Raw genomic sequence first — 15,746 nt, 5'->3', positions numbered from 1 at the left:
TGCAAGGACAATATATAGTAGTCCAAACATCTGAGCACTCCCCTGAGTGCCTATATGCACTGGTGAATGGTGCAAAGAGCAAGAAGCTTTGCCTGTCAACCAAGGGTTGAAACTTGGCTATAAAGGACTCCACTGTACCCTTCAGCCTGAGCTGCATGGGTATATCTGGCCATTGCTGCTGGGTTTTATAATTAAATAAGCATTTGAATCACTGGTAGAGAATCAGAAGATTGGAACAGGGAGAACAGTGCAATCATCTCTTACACTGTCCCAGCTGAAGATGAGTTGTCTCTTTATTCCAACAAGGCCAATTTATTCAAAACCAAAGTAACTGCTAGCAAAGATAAGGGAAGTTTGGCCCTTGCTACAGTCCCTTGATACTCTTCTATTTCATGTATATGCATTATGGGATTACAGCATGCACTGAAACCTTCCTTTCTCCAACACAACCCTTCACAGCTGCCAGCATAGAAACATGCCAAAACAGGGCCAGGACCTCCAGCTATATATCAAGGTAGGCAGAAAAAGAGCCACTTAACCATAAACTCCAGAGCTGCCTTGAGCAACAAATTCCCATGGATTTGTGCTTTTTCTTTTTTCTGTCCCACCATATGCTTGGCATATTTCACGAGTCCCAGGCATATAAATAGGTTTGCCCAACACACAGATATAATTCTTTGAATGTCCATGAATACTAAATAAAAAGAATAGATTATAATAATTTCCTTCTCCTGAATACATAAGTCAGTCCCCTAAAGTAAATTCCTATCACTATTCATGTCTGGTTGCATTTATCTAAATATAATATCTACAGCACTTACCATGTGCACATCATTATTCAGGGAGTTTTGTCAAAAAAAGTTCCATCTATTAGTGTCAGCCTCATTGACCTGATGTATATCTATCATGGCTCGTTAATCATACATTAAAGACATGTGGGTGTGGTCAAGTTTAGTCCTGGCGCAGGTTCTACTTCAGCAGGTTTGAATGTCACCTCCCATTAGGATCATTTATTTCCAGAGGAAGGTAACACCTTAGGCTTTTCAGGAAGTTTCATTGTCTTTCACATTTTGCCCTTCACTTCATCTAAGTTTCAGTCATCTCTTCCTGTTACAAATGTGCTTTCCCTAAAGTCACGTTTCATAGCATCAGCCAGAGGGAGCACTAGAGAACAACTCGTGATGTTTTTGGCAGTCCAACAGTGAAAAGTAATAGGCTAGTGAGCTCACTTTCTGCACATTTTCCATCCTTAACCCTCAGAGGTAATTGTCATCTTTCAAAGTTTTATTCAGAGTCTCCACAATACTTGGGGGCGGTGTTGAGGGGTGTGAGGGAGCAGGTGGCATGAATGCCACAGACTAGTTTTACAAATAATTTATAGTTGCATATTTGTTGGAGTCACACGTTCTATTGGAGAACTTCTGCATGCATGTCTCAGATCTTAACTTGAAAACCTGATTTTTGGCTAGCACAGATTTTTGCTCATTATAACAGATATTACAACAGATTCCTGATTTTATACACATATAGGGCATTAAAGTAAGTTCATCCGTGTCTATCAGGAGTAAGCAGGCCTACTAATATTCTGTGAGAACAGTTTAGACTACTTGCATCATCCAGCTTTTAATTTTCTATTGTGAGAAATAAATATTAGATTTTGCAAGTACTTACACTTTGAAAATCTAAATGTGAGACTGTTTCTGGGAAGTATTGAAAAAAAAATATGTGAATGGGTCAAAAATTAGGACCATGAAGGTACATTTCTGCAATTCTCCTTATTCATTCACTTCTGGTGTTTCAGGAGAAAAGATTTTTTCTTTTAGGAATGTGGGGGCTCTCTCAGGTAAGTCAAAATATAGAGCACAAAACCACATGTCTCAAGAACCCAGAGGCTCTGTGGATATCACTTCAGTGCCTTACCTTTCTTCACACGTGTTTGCTATCCGAACCATCTTGTCTAACAGGACTGGCCCTGTCTTATTATTCTATACAGCAGCTAGCATCATGAGGGTTTTATTTAATGGGCTTCTCTCTACAGGCCATCTTTAGTGGGCCTATATGCAGAGAATATATGTAATAGTACTGACATTTATTTACAAATTCTGTGGGAATAATTTTATTATTGTTTTTGATCAGTGTCAGACAGAAAATACTAGAGAGATTAACTTCATCTAGATGTTCCACAGAAACAGATGCCATTAAGATAAATAAGAATTAAAAGCCTCTCTGTATTACTAGTAACCCTAAATAATAAAAGAAACAGTGGTACTCAGTCTTTTTCTAGTTGTTTATAACATCTTATGAAAAATTAATAGATGGAATGTTTAGGACGAAGACATTTTCATTTTTGGAGCTAATTCTCATTTAGTGTTTTAGCCACAAAACTGATTAATGAAAATCAAAGTACTAAATCTCTGCAGAGTTTCAAAAATGCATGCACAAGCATAGAACCTGGAAAAGAGAATTCAGAATTTACTGCAACTAAATGGAGAACTGAGAAAACTCTGAGAGATAAAGCCAGTATATATAGATATAGATATAGATATAGATATAGATATAGATATAGATATAGATATAGATATAGATATAGATATAGATATAGATATAGATATAGATATAGATACTTTACCAATTTCTACAACTTTCTGAAAGGTGGCTGTAGTCAGGTGGGGGTTGGTCTTTTTCTCCAGACAGCAACTGACATAAAGAGAGGACACAGTCTCAAGATGCACCCAGGGAAATTTAGGTTGGATGTTGGGAAAAAGCTTTTTACTGAAAGAGTGATAAAGGACTGTAATGGTCTACCCAGGTAGGTGGTGGAGTCACCATCCCTGGGTGTGTTTAAAAAAAGACTGGATGTGGCACTTGGTGCCATGGTTTAGTTGTGGTGTTAGGGCATGGGTGGGACTTAATGATCTTAAAGATCTCTTCCAATCTAGTGATTCTGTGATTCTGTGATTTGTACCTTATGTGTTCCAAGAAGCCTTCCTTCATAATGCTTTATAGGAAGAAAAGCTATAGTGGAAATCAGGAAAAGTCATGTAAGAGGTTATTGCGATAATATTGAGCATATGTAAAATTACCTCTTTGTTGTCAAAGCAAGCAATTTAAAGTTGCATATGTCAGCCAACAAGAGATTAAAGATCTTCTTCCTGTATCTAAGGAGTTTATTCTGGAGTCCCAGTAGTGCACAGGGAGTCTCAACATAGCTATTCCTTGCCACAAAGTTGAGGTTATCAAGAGGTAACTGCAGACACAGTATGTGAAATTCTGTTAAGGAGCCATGCCTAAACCATGTCACACTCAAAATCTTACATGAAAAAAGTAAATACGACTTAGACATAAAGATAAGGATTTATCAACAGTATTAATGAAATCTTAATAGGCTAATTAAAAATTATTATCAATCCATGTCTAATTATTGCCATGAAAAAGAAAAATAAAAATACAATAATGAGAAAATTCTGCATAATAATGCAGTTTAAAATATTGAACATAATTTTCTTACTTTCTATTCTTTTCCCTGGTGTTACACTTGCTCTCTGTTGCTCCTTTGGGTCCCAAAGTAGAGGGTTTCCACTTAGCTGGAGGAAAATAGAGGGAATAAATCATCAGCATTCAAATTCCTTTGCCATGGTGATTTTGATTTCTCTTTCCTAATCTCTTTCGTTCCCCCCACCCCCCATATACATGTTTATACAGTACTTTCACACCTTATTCTTTGCTCACTGGTCATCAACTTCATATTAAATTGGAATTTGCTATGCTATACTTGTTTTATGTGCATTAAATACTTGTAATTTTTTCACTTTTCTAGTCATACAAAGAGCTTTGCCCACCTCCAGGTCTCTGTTTCTTTAATTGATCATTGGTGGGCTGGGACCTTCAGAACGAGCCTATGCCTCAGCTCTTATCATTCCATGCCCATACCCCTCCAGTGCATCCTGTGTACCTCCTTGTCAAAGCCTTTTCTGGTATATCAGGCCAGCCTGTTACTGCTCTTAGGGCATCACTGTGGGGAAAGTTATCTCTTGCTTTGCCCGGAACAACTATCTCATATTGCTACTGATAATGAAACCCAGAAAAGTAAACTTCAGCGTAATAATGATGAACCATGACAACAAGATTACTAGAAATCCATACTGACACCATAAATATCAAGAAATTCTACAGTAATTTTAGTGCAGGATTCCATGCAGATGAAGAGGGATTGGCATATAAATTCACAGACTCTGCTGTGTTGACCTACAACACAGGAGATGGATTTATATGCCAATCCTTGTAGGTCACCTTGTAGGAGGTGACCAGCAAGGATCATGGAGTCCAACTCCTGGTCCTGCACAGGACACCCCAGAGGTGACACCATGTGTCTGACAGCATTGTCCAAATGTTTCTTGAACTCTGTTGGGCTTGGAGCTGTGACCATTTCCCTGAGGAGCCTGTTCCAGTGCCCAAGCACCTCTGGGTAAAGAACATTTTCCCAATATGCAACCTAAAGCCCTCCTGACACAATTTTATGCTATGCTCAACCACAAACTTTAACTGTATGAACACCCAGCACATGAGAACTTTGTCCTACTGTTGCGCAGGATTTCTGAAGGAACAGTATAGGTTGATGAGATTTTTACAGCTTCTTTAGGAAAAAGAGAAAATAAAAAATATCACAACCATCACAAAATTCAGCATCTTCCATAAAGGTAATTTGTTTTCAATATTCCTACATGACTTATTATGCATGGCATGGCACATTATGTGAAGTTCTAAATGGGAGGCCGTTCTTTTGAATCAAAAAATGAAATCATATGAGGAAAATATGTTACAATTTTTTCCTTTTAAGCTTTGTTGTTTACCTGTTAGGCATTATTATTCCTATAATGACTTTTATTCTTTAATTTACAGTCTAAGGAGATTTTGGGCTGTCTCTGAAAAGCAAACATTAGTCTGAACATATGCCGAAATTTTAGCACCTGTCTTCTGTTTGACATAGATCAACGCAAACACTGCCTTACCTTTTGCATTAAATACTGCCTATCAACTATTCCACTTCTTCAGTTTTAGAAGTACTGCATATTCAAACTGTTTTTATAACTCTGAACTGAAAATTAGTATTGAATAAAATTGTAAAATATAATAAACTCACAGTTTATAAAAATATTATGAGGAGAGAATAAAGAATTTATCCACAAAAAAAAAAAAAAAAAAAAAAAAAAAAAAAAAAAAAGAAAAAAAAGCCCTGGGGATATTTAATAACAAAATACAGTACAGAAGCTGATATACTGGGAGAATTTTTTTGATTCTATATTTTCACCATTACATTGTTTGACCAGCTCTATTAAAATACAATTATATAATAACAGAAAAAAACCAATTATTTTTAATCACCTTATTTATTCATTTGACTGAGAATAGTAAGATCAGATGAATATTCACTTTATATCTACATGTCAAAGATAAATCATTCTGCAAGTCATCCATGAGATAATGGCTGTTACTGAATAAAAAATTTAAATAATAATCTTCCCTCCAATGATATACTATCATTGGCTCTTCTTATTTTTTACAATTAAATCCAAGTTTTTACCTTGCCTCAAACTATTCTCAGGGATGAGTCTGTCTTCATAGTGTCATTTTGGTAAAGCCTGTACCTTTAATCATTTCCATACATGCCATTTTAAAAGGTGAGTTGATTCTACTGTGATTACTCGATTAGAAGTAAAGAACTTGGGCCCCCTCTACCCACAAAGTCTTTAAGCAAGGGGTGGCCTGCCTTAGTCCTTGAACAGACTGTGCATTCTAAGTGCAGTTCTTGCAAAACAGTAATATATTGCACAGGTGGAGACTGCTGTGTATCCAGGTCCACACACAATGCATGAAATGAGCCAAGAAGTGTTTCAGTGAGTTTTGAATAGCCTTAAGGTCCATAGGCTAACCCATACGAACTCCACCTATAATGGCCTAATCAGCTGCTGGAGATCAGTATTATCATCTGCCTGTGAACAGCCCTGGAAAACTCTGCCTCCTTGATCCTCCATGGTTGGTCCTGTATTCCTTCTGTTTCTCCACCACATGGAAGCTGTTAGGTGTCTTGTGTAGCCAGGAGGCTGGGTATCCCCTGCTTTCAGCTTATGTTAATGTGAATAATTGCAATATTTTTGTATTTATAAATAATCCCCTGTAAAAGTCTATTCATCCTGTAACTGTTCTCTTATTTCCTCTTTCCAGAAAGATATGTTGGATGACTCTCTGCTGGTACTGATCTAGGCTGAATTGCTCAACTCCCGAGCCAGTTTCTTTTTCTGATTCCTTGATGTCTCTATTAAATAAATGTTAATTTATGTTATCCTTTGTGGTTTAGACTTGTTTTGTTGTGGTCTTATGCAGAGTTTTTTCATTTGATTGGTTGTTTTGTTGTTGGGTTTTTATTTCTGGGGTTTTTTTCCCCCATGATAGAAAACTAATTCCCTCTAATATAAGACATAAGTGTAATTTTGCAGGTAGCTCATTCTGTTCAAAAGCCAGTCTGGATAAGACAGCATCAGGTCTGCCATATGTACTCTTTTTGTCATGGTCAAGAAGGTTTTGCATGTTCAAAACAGCTGTACATGCACTTATGCTGCCTAAGGCATGCAACATACCAAGTTAGCGGCAGTAAGAAGGTACTAGGCTGCCAGGCTGGACAAACACTGATCGGATATAACACTGGATATAACCCCATGGTCTAGATCCCTCAACAACTGTGAGCATAACTCCATCCACATCGCTTGAACTGAAGGTCAGGAACTGGATGCAGCTAGCAAGGAGGCACAGCCAGTAACTCTTCCCATTATCAACTGACTCGACACTTCATCAAGCTTATCTTAGTACTGAACTTTACCAGCAACCTCAAATGCTTTTGTAATAAAGTCAGTGGAACACTCAGCTATGTGTTGTGCAGTAGAATCTGTTTGAAGAGGAAATGAAGCCTCAAAGCTTGGACTGTATCCTGGATAAAACAGTATCAGGCTTTACCCCAATCCTATGCAGGAAAAAAGGGAACTTGTCTCTCATTTTACTCTGGGGCTTGCTTGCTGAAGCAAAGTGGAAGCAGTAAACTTAAAGCACATCTCTTAATAGTAGTTTTCTTTTGATACTGTATTTCTGCACTTATTGTGGTGGTACATACCGAGATGAAACTGCAGTTGCTACTATTGAGGTTTTGATGCCTGTCTCCAGGTTCTGGTAGCTTTAGCTTTGGTATGGAATGACCTAGTGTATTGGTCTGGTCAGAATATGGCTTATTTCAGTGACAAGTAAATAAAATGTAACTCTTAAGTTTGCCACTGTGCCAGTCAGTTCACATCAGAACTTTGAAGACCTCCAAGTCTGTGTGTTAACAGCAGCACATAAAGATGATTGCACCAGTAAGATCAGAGGTCCATCTCACTCAGTGTCTGGAGGGCAGTAGCAAGCCCAAGGCTAAATGTAAAATGAGGGCAAGCATACAGCGGTACTTCCCTGAGATAATTTCTCAGAATCCAGTGACCTAAAACTCAGAGATGTCAGGTCTACATAAGATTATGGAGGAAAAAAAAAAGAGAGAAGAAGGTTTTAAGGTAATGCTCTAAAACCAGAAGAATCTCACTGGCTTGATGGCTAAATTTGAAATCTACTTAGGCCTGTACTACTGACAGCACAAACTGCAGTAATAACTCCAACCAACATATGGCTACTCCGAAAGACAGCGGGATTTTTGTGGGGATTTGTGGACCACACCTGTAACATTAAGGAGAATAAGCTGGCCCTGGAGTTATAGAAAATGTTTTAAAAAAGCATATTTATATGAAGATTAAAGAAGATGTCAGGTCTGGTTTGAAATAAAGACCTGAACTGTATTAAAAAGTCTTTATTAGCTCTCTGATAACTTATTTGCAGAGTGTGAAGAAGGTTTATTTATGGCAGCCTTCCAGGACTCGAGTTCATGTGTTGTCCTGCAGTAAGGTATGTGAATTAGGTCTGAATGAAATAGTCAGTCTAGAGAGACAGACACTGCTCTGAGGTACAGGATCATTCCCTGGGAAATGGAGAACACATCATTCAGTCTACATCAGATCATCTTCTACCAAGCATCAAAGAAAAAAAAATTGCAACCTCTCTGTGATTTAATTTTTTCTAAAGGAAGATTAATGAATTAGTGATTAACAATACCAGCAGAGATATACCCAGCAAGACTGTAGCTAATGATGTGCAGTTTACCAGTGGTTTTGGTTTCTATGATTTTCTATTCTATTTGGTTCATGGGTCTCTAAAGCTTTCTCTATCAAAAGAGCTGTAAATATCTTCAGAAAAAAGTATGAGTAAAAACTGGCTAACACTCACAGGAATCCTATTCTCCCTTTGATGACTGCATGTAATCTAGATTTCCTACAGTGTTCTTCATCCATGTCTCAAAGTGTTTTATAAAAGAGTCTGTAAACATTGCCCTTGTTTCATAAGAAGAGGCTTGACCATGGAAGGAAGTGTTCAAGGTCACACTGAAAGTACTGGTAGAGACAGAAACTAGATTTCTCTCTTCTAAGTCAGAGAAAGCAAGTAGTAAACTTTTTATTTAATGATCACACCAAAAACTGAGGAAATAATCACACTGGTTCAATCTAAACCAAAAGAAATGTTGCTAAGTTGCCAAATTCATGTTGAAATGCAAAGTATAAGTTGCAACATTTGCTGTTGTTTTCCTAGCCAAAGCATTTCCACAAACTAAACCCAGATTCAGAACTCTTTTCTACTTTCTATTTGATCACCACAACTAATTTTGCCAGTACTAGGTGAGGGCTCCAGTTCAGAGTGTTACCTAGCCACAAATATCCCCAACACAGTACAAATATAGCATCACAGAGACAAATGCTAAAAGAGAAACCTGAACTTCTCCCTCTTTCAAAGGACAATCAGTAAAAATTACTAGACATTGTAGTACTTTATACTTTACTCGACATTATAATACAAAGGGAAAACAGACTAGATTTTCCCTATGAGAAAGTTTTCTGGAATGAACAGAAATACAAGAAATGTGCCAGAAGAGCACAAAGCATTTAAAGTTGTCTACAGAAACCATAATGAAAACTGTACTACTACAAAAGATGTGAGATATCAACAACAATGCAACTGCATCATATACTAACTTCTAGATATAGCTACAAATATGAGATATATCAGACTATGTGCATTAATTCAATATTTTGTCTCAGACTAGCCTAAAACATGAGTTTAGCAAAAAAACCTACAAAACCAGGGAATTTGTAGAATTTTTTGTGTATATAATACTGTCTTTTAGTAGTTTGAGGTTTAATAATAACCTGTATCCTCACATTTGTGCTTAATAGTCCACAACGGATCTCCATTAATTCATCTAATGACATTTAAACAAATTGCTGTCAGCACTTAGGGGTGATGCAGCGTGACCATTATGTGACGTGCACACACTGCACTGCCAAATCTTCACACTGTTGTCCCACATATGGGTTCTTTCACATGGTGCACTAGAAGCTGATTCACACACAGAGTCAAAATATTTATTTCATTTCTGCAGAGAGGAATTCTGGATGGTAAATCCACAAAGCTGGCACACCTTCTCTTTTATATGCTTTGAACAGTGAAACATTGGTATTTCCCATATCCATAACAACCTGAAACCATAGTCACTGACCTTTCATTCTCTTGTTCCTGCTGAAAGGTACACTGCACACTTATTTTACTGCATGTGGTCTGAAAGGAAGAGGCTTAGATGAGTAAGAGGCAATCATATGGTGGGTATTATGTTATTTAGTGACTAAGACTAACACAAAATTCCCATTGGCTTTGGCTTTGCAGTTTGATTTCCAGTGTTTTCTTGTTCTTACTTCTCAAGTCATGGCTCTTGGTTCCTGAAGGTTTGGTTATTCCCTCATTTTTCATAAGCTTTTTTATTTACCCTGTACTGTGCTTCAGTGAAATTTTAAGCTTTTCATGACACCTTAGTTCAACAAAAGAGAGAAGGGGTACAATGCTATAATCTCATGTAAAACTGGACCTGGTGCTAGACACATCTTTACAAATAAAGGTATCATCCATTTTGCTGATAATGTTTTAAAGCTTGGCATTGCCAGGTTGCTCTCGTTTTCAAAACTCACAACACAATGCTACCTTGTGACCTATGTTTTGAGTAACATATGAAAGAAACTGAAAGAGTATTGTCCTGTGGGTTGTTGGAAAGTACTGATCTGTGTCTACAGCTCTTTGCTGTGAACACTTTCTCTCTCCCAGCCTTGCTCCAACATAAGGCAGCTGTCATCTTCCCAGCTAAACTGGAGGAAATTATCACTACACTTTGATATGAACACTGCCTTGATCCTCTCTGGTGTTTAATCCATTTCCTTACAATGAAGCTTCTAAAAAAAGGCCAAAACACTTAAAGAGACAAATACTTATCAGATCAGTAATTCAGTTTCAAACTTTCAACAGTTGGTCTTTTGACAGGGGAAACACTATCCACAATGGCAGGGACACTCACCTGTCCTTGGGCTATGCAAATGTTGGAAGAAAAGATAGGTTTATCTCCTGCACTCCCAGTTTAATCCAGGATGTGGCTGATACCACTCACATTAAATTTACAAAATGCAGAAGCAAAGGGTGAGCAAACCCAGCTGCCATGCTTTTGACGTCTTTCTTGTACATCAGTTAAGAGATGACTGACCAAATTTTCAAACCTTTTAAATGTCTTTGAATGCTTGGGTCTAAAGTTTTTTTTAAACTATTATTATAATTTTTAAGTGTAAGACATTTTAACCAGCAAACATGTTTCTAATTTGGCAAATTTGGACAGCGCTTTATTGGCAGAGAGGAGCTAGTGGCCTAAAAACTGTATTTAAAGACACTGAAGGTTGCATAAACATATCTGATTTGTGTGTTTAATTATCAAGGCATAAACACACTGAAAAGATAAAATCCTTTTTTAAGACTCTGTATGTAGGACAGGTTTCCAGAGCTGATGATTACAGCTGTCACTGTCACTAGCTTCCTTTGGAAACATACATACTCACATCTGGAAATCAGGCTACTTTTGTTAATTTTTTCAGCTTCAGGTCTTAGGCACTAGAGTTTTACTCATTGTTCTATATATATCATGAATACAGAGTGCCAAAGCTAAGAAAGGGGGAAAAAATCAAATTGTTAAGCTATCACTGCAGGGCTCTTTTAAAACTAATTTTAAAATTAAAATTATTTCTAATTTGTCATAGAGTCTATTTTCTCTTCTTAGCTTTGGTAAAGTTGTAAACTCTTAATTCTCCAGGAAAACACAAAAAGTTAGGCGCCTACTATTCTCAGGAAGGGGAGAGAACTGAGATTTTGAACAACATATTTATTACAATGAAGGAGCTTGTGATCCTGAAAAAAGGCATCTCTTTTGTTTGTTAATTATTTTGCTGTGAACAATATGACTTGGGGCATGAGCCATAACAGAAGCAGACAGTGCTGCGTTCCTGTTGGCTACTGGGTCAATCTTTCAGTGCCTAGGAAAGGATGGAGCTTTCATTGGTGAGAGTTGCTGGTTTTACTGATGTTTTATTTGCAGAATGACAGCACTGTCTGTAACTGATTATTGTTAATACTACAAGCCATAAACACATAATAGACTGCAGTCCTGAACCAGTTTGGACCCACAAACCAACAGGGAAACCCAGGCTCTTTCAAAGCAAATGAGAAGGTTGGAGGCCATTGGCACTTCAAGTACTCATGCACAGCTTAAGTGTGTGTTATAAGTTGGTAGATCTCAGCCAGGTATTTTGTGAAGTAATTCATATCTCCAGATGTGACTCTTGAAGAAAATTCCCCACATCACTCCTCTCTCACCTTGCACCAACAAAAGATGTCTTCACAGAAGGTTTCTTCTGAGAACCATCCCATTTCTTCTTAACACCAGTGGTAATGTATAGGTTACCTTTACTGTTGCATGTGGTCACTTTCCTTCTAGCCTTAGTCAGAGCTTGTCTGCTCCATCTTTATTTGGGATTTACTGCTGGAGTAGTCTTCTCTCTTTATAATGAGCCAAGTCAGTTCATAAAGCCTGTGTCACTGCTTGTGTCAGCGCAAGAGAAAATTGCAGGAGTAAGTAGTCAACAGTCGGAAGGGGAAGCAATATCATATATATCATCTCATATCCTTGCTCTACTAGAACTTTCCTAGTCTCCCCTAGTACTAGTTACCTTTAATTTGTGTTTTCAGCAGGTTTTGCTGCTTGAATGAGAAAGTGACTTTTATTTTCTAACTAGTAACCAATGTCAAATCTTTCTCAAGACTTCCTCTGCCTGTGGATTTCAGACTTACTTAATAGCTTCTAACAAGGCCCTTAAAAATCTAGAAATATTTAGAAAACTTTACTTCTTTATCATGAATTGTTTATTTCATCCCCTAGCCAATGCAGCTTAGCCTCACACCACAGAAGTCAGGGGACTGCTCTTTTATACTGGTTGGGAACCTAGCAGCCAAGAATCTGCTCCACTAGTTTACCTAAGAATTTAATTTCAGTAGTAGGATTTAAAAAGACAGGACTATTTCAATCCCTATTATATGTTCACATCACAATGTTATGTAATTCTACCTTTAATGATTTGCTTCAGAGTATTTCCTTCGCACAGTTTTTCTCAGAAAACAATATATCATGGGTGACTCTCCAGCCAAGCAGATCTTCTGAACCATAAAGAGCATAATTTTTGTTACCAGTATAGATATTTTATTCCTTGGTTCTGTAAGAACTCCCAGGTAAACTTCATCCAGTCCTGGCAAACATTCACCAATTCCTACAGTTTTTGTATCACAATTTTTAATGCCTCTCCCTGTGACAATGCCCCATCATCAGACAAAAATAAGCTTATCCTTTCCTTTGTTGTGAGAACTACAGCAAAATACTCATTTTGCTGCTGCCTTTTGATGTTCTCTTTTGATAGAAAAAGTGTACTTGTTCTGGCTTATAATTCTTTTTCCTTAGAGGGTAAAATAAGGAAATACAAACACAATGTCCAGAGAAAGATTCCTCCTCCCTATTCCCATACTATGAGAAAAATGCCAGTGAGATGGGTAACTACAGCCCTGGCTATGGATACAACAAATGCCAATAGTTCACATTATCATTTACTGTCATTTATAATCAGGCTGTCCCTATTGATTTCCACTCAGAATCAGAGCCTTATGCTCTGATGAATACCTCTGTGGAAGGTACTGCCAAACAATTAAGAAGAGAAGCAGATACTTACATGGAGTTATTAGTATCTAGAGAGCTTATGTAACTTCTGGCATTTCCTGTTTCCAAGTGGACTATAAACAATGTTAAACATTTACATCTTCAAAATTTTAATTGCTCTCCATAGGAATTCCAATAAGATGTGGGCTGTATGCATTATTATCCATGTTTATTAGGAGCAGGAGACAGGAATGGTGAGTTGTACAAATAGTGATGAGGAGTTCCTGGCAACTACCTGTAAAAGAGGCCGGTAGCTCTTCTCTCAACACAGACTTTCTCCCAGCTACGTCATCTATTTCACCTGAACTAAGAAACTAATGAAGGATATAATAATTTTGAGGGTGTAAATGTTCATTCACATGTGGGCTATAAAGATATAATCCACTTAAAATATATCTGGAATCTCATTACAACCAAATACTGTCAAGATGCCCTTCCCTGCCCTTGTATTCTTGCTCAATATCTCTGACAGCACACCTGCTGTGTAAGCACAATGACAACTTCATGAGGAGGCTGCCTGCAGACTGAGTCAGGTGCACCTGTTCTGCTTCAAGTTATTTTATATACCTACAGATACCAAAAAATCACAAGAATTTTCGTTCTTGGAAGCAGGAGCAGAGTTCTGACCAAAGAGACTGCAGGTAGATGTGCAAAGTGGCAGACACAGGACAGGTGGTTTTTAACAGCACTCAGGTCCAGAGCACACTGCTGAATTTACAAGGACAGATCTCAGTAAAGACATGGAGCCCTGGTAAGACAGTGAAATCCTGGGCTGAAGCTGGAAGTGTGCCCAAATGCCAAGTATTTATCACCTTACAGTAGAAACCCCTTTTTCCCATATATGCCTGTCTATGTGTCCTGGTGGTGTCCTGTGGGAAGCAGAGTTTTAACAGTCTTCTACTGCAGAAGTGTGTGTTTTCTTTAAAAACTTCTGAACCCATAGTGCAATTACAGTCAAATTTGACAGAGAATGAAATCAAGAAGATTTGCTTCATGTTTTAGGAAAACAAGAGAGAGGCTGGCAAAGTGATTCTCAGACATCAGCATTCTCTCTAAGGAAAAAGGCTTCACAAAACACCAGCAAAAAATGCACACAGGATGGAGATTCTGCTGCTTGCCTATCCACAGGAGAGCTCTAGACAGTGAGCTTACTTACTACTAACTAATACTTAAATAACCAGAAAAACACTCTGTAGTCTGTTTACTGGTGTCTAGTAAGCAGTGAGTTGACAAAATAGCTTTGATATAACAAAAAAGCCAAGCAACTATCCACAAGATGTAAAGCTCAAGAAATTAGGATTTATGAATTGTGCTACTTCTGGAACTAATTTTTTTGATTCAAGAAATAGGATCTAAAGGGGTCAGCATCATATTTTACATATATTTGGAAAATCAGCTCAATTCAACATAAACAAGCATAAGGAGATAACCCATCTTTGGTCAACTTTTAGTCACAAGAACTAAAATAATTAGCTCTGGATTTCAGCACTTTTGAATACTTTGCTTCCTAAGTACACCTACAAGCATTTTTTAGTGTTCAAAACTTAGATGAACATAACAAAGTCTCCAACATGTGCCCCTTGCATGGAGTCTTAGAAAGGAAAGATCCAAGATAAAATGCTATCTGAAAAATATAACATGACTCCCGAGTCACTGATGAATTGTCAAAAAGTAGTTTAGGAGACAATAATATTCACCCTTGCTAGTTCCATTTCCATTTCCTTCTCCATCTAACAGAATTTCTCATAGTACCACTGATCTGTAGTTTCCTGCCAGAACTGTGCAGAATGTGAATTATTTCCAGAAGTTTTCAAAAATATCTAGATCATGATCTGGAATGTGTTTTTTCCATCCAGGTAATCAACATGCACTCTTGCTATGGATTCTCTGATTTACCTTACAAAACCAAAGCCCAACAATATCTTTCACCTTCCACATTATTATTACTTGAATTTCATTTCCATTTTAGAGGTACAGTCAGGAGATGTCTGTTCTGGTTTTGATTTTAATTTCCCTATTTGAAACCCAAGATGGAGAGAAAGAGCATCTCTGAAAAGATGTTTACATGTTTAGTGCATGAGAGTTTTAAAACAAATCTCTTCCTAATGCATTATTGTAAATATATAAATGGACATTAAAACAAATCTAGAAAATATTTTTAAACCCTCTGTGTTCCAAAAGAAGCCCAATTCCTATAGACTACCATGTCAGAATTGTTCATCCTTTGCATGGGCTTTTCACTGATATTGTACTCCCTATGTCCATGCAGATCATTAGAGGCAGCCGGGAAAGAGGAACACTGCTTGCCTGCATCTCTACAATGGTCCAAAGATATGATACAATGCAGAGAAGATGAAAGTACCATCAGCTCCATCTTTTTTAGGATATTCTCCCTGTGAGTCAAATATTTCTCCCTGACTAGAGTGCTGTGGGTAAATAGAAATAGTCAGTTTTCTGATTATATGGGACAATTAAAGAGAAAAAGTAGTTGGGATTT

This window comes from Zonotrichia leucophrys, chromosome Z, assembly GCF_028769735.1.
Source record: "Zonotrichia leucophrys gambelii isolate GWCS_2022_RI chromosome Z, RI_Zleu_2.0, whole genome shotgun sequence".
NCBI classification, from domain to species: Eukaryota; Metazoa; Chordata; class Aves; order Passeriformes; family Passerellidae; genus Zonotrichia; species Zonotrichia leucophrys.
The sequence above is the reverse complement of the archived record's forward strand: the minus strand, read 5'-3'. Positions refer to the sequence as shown.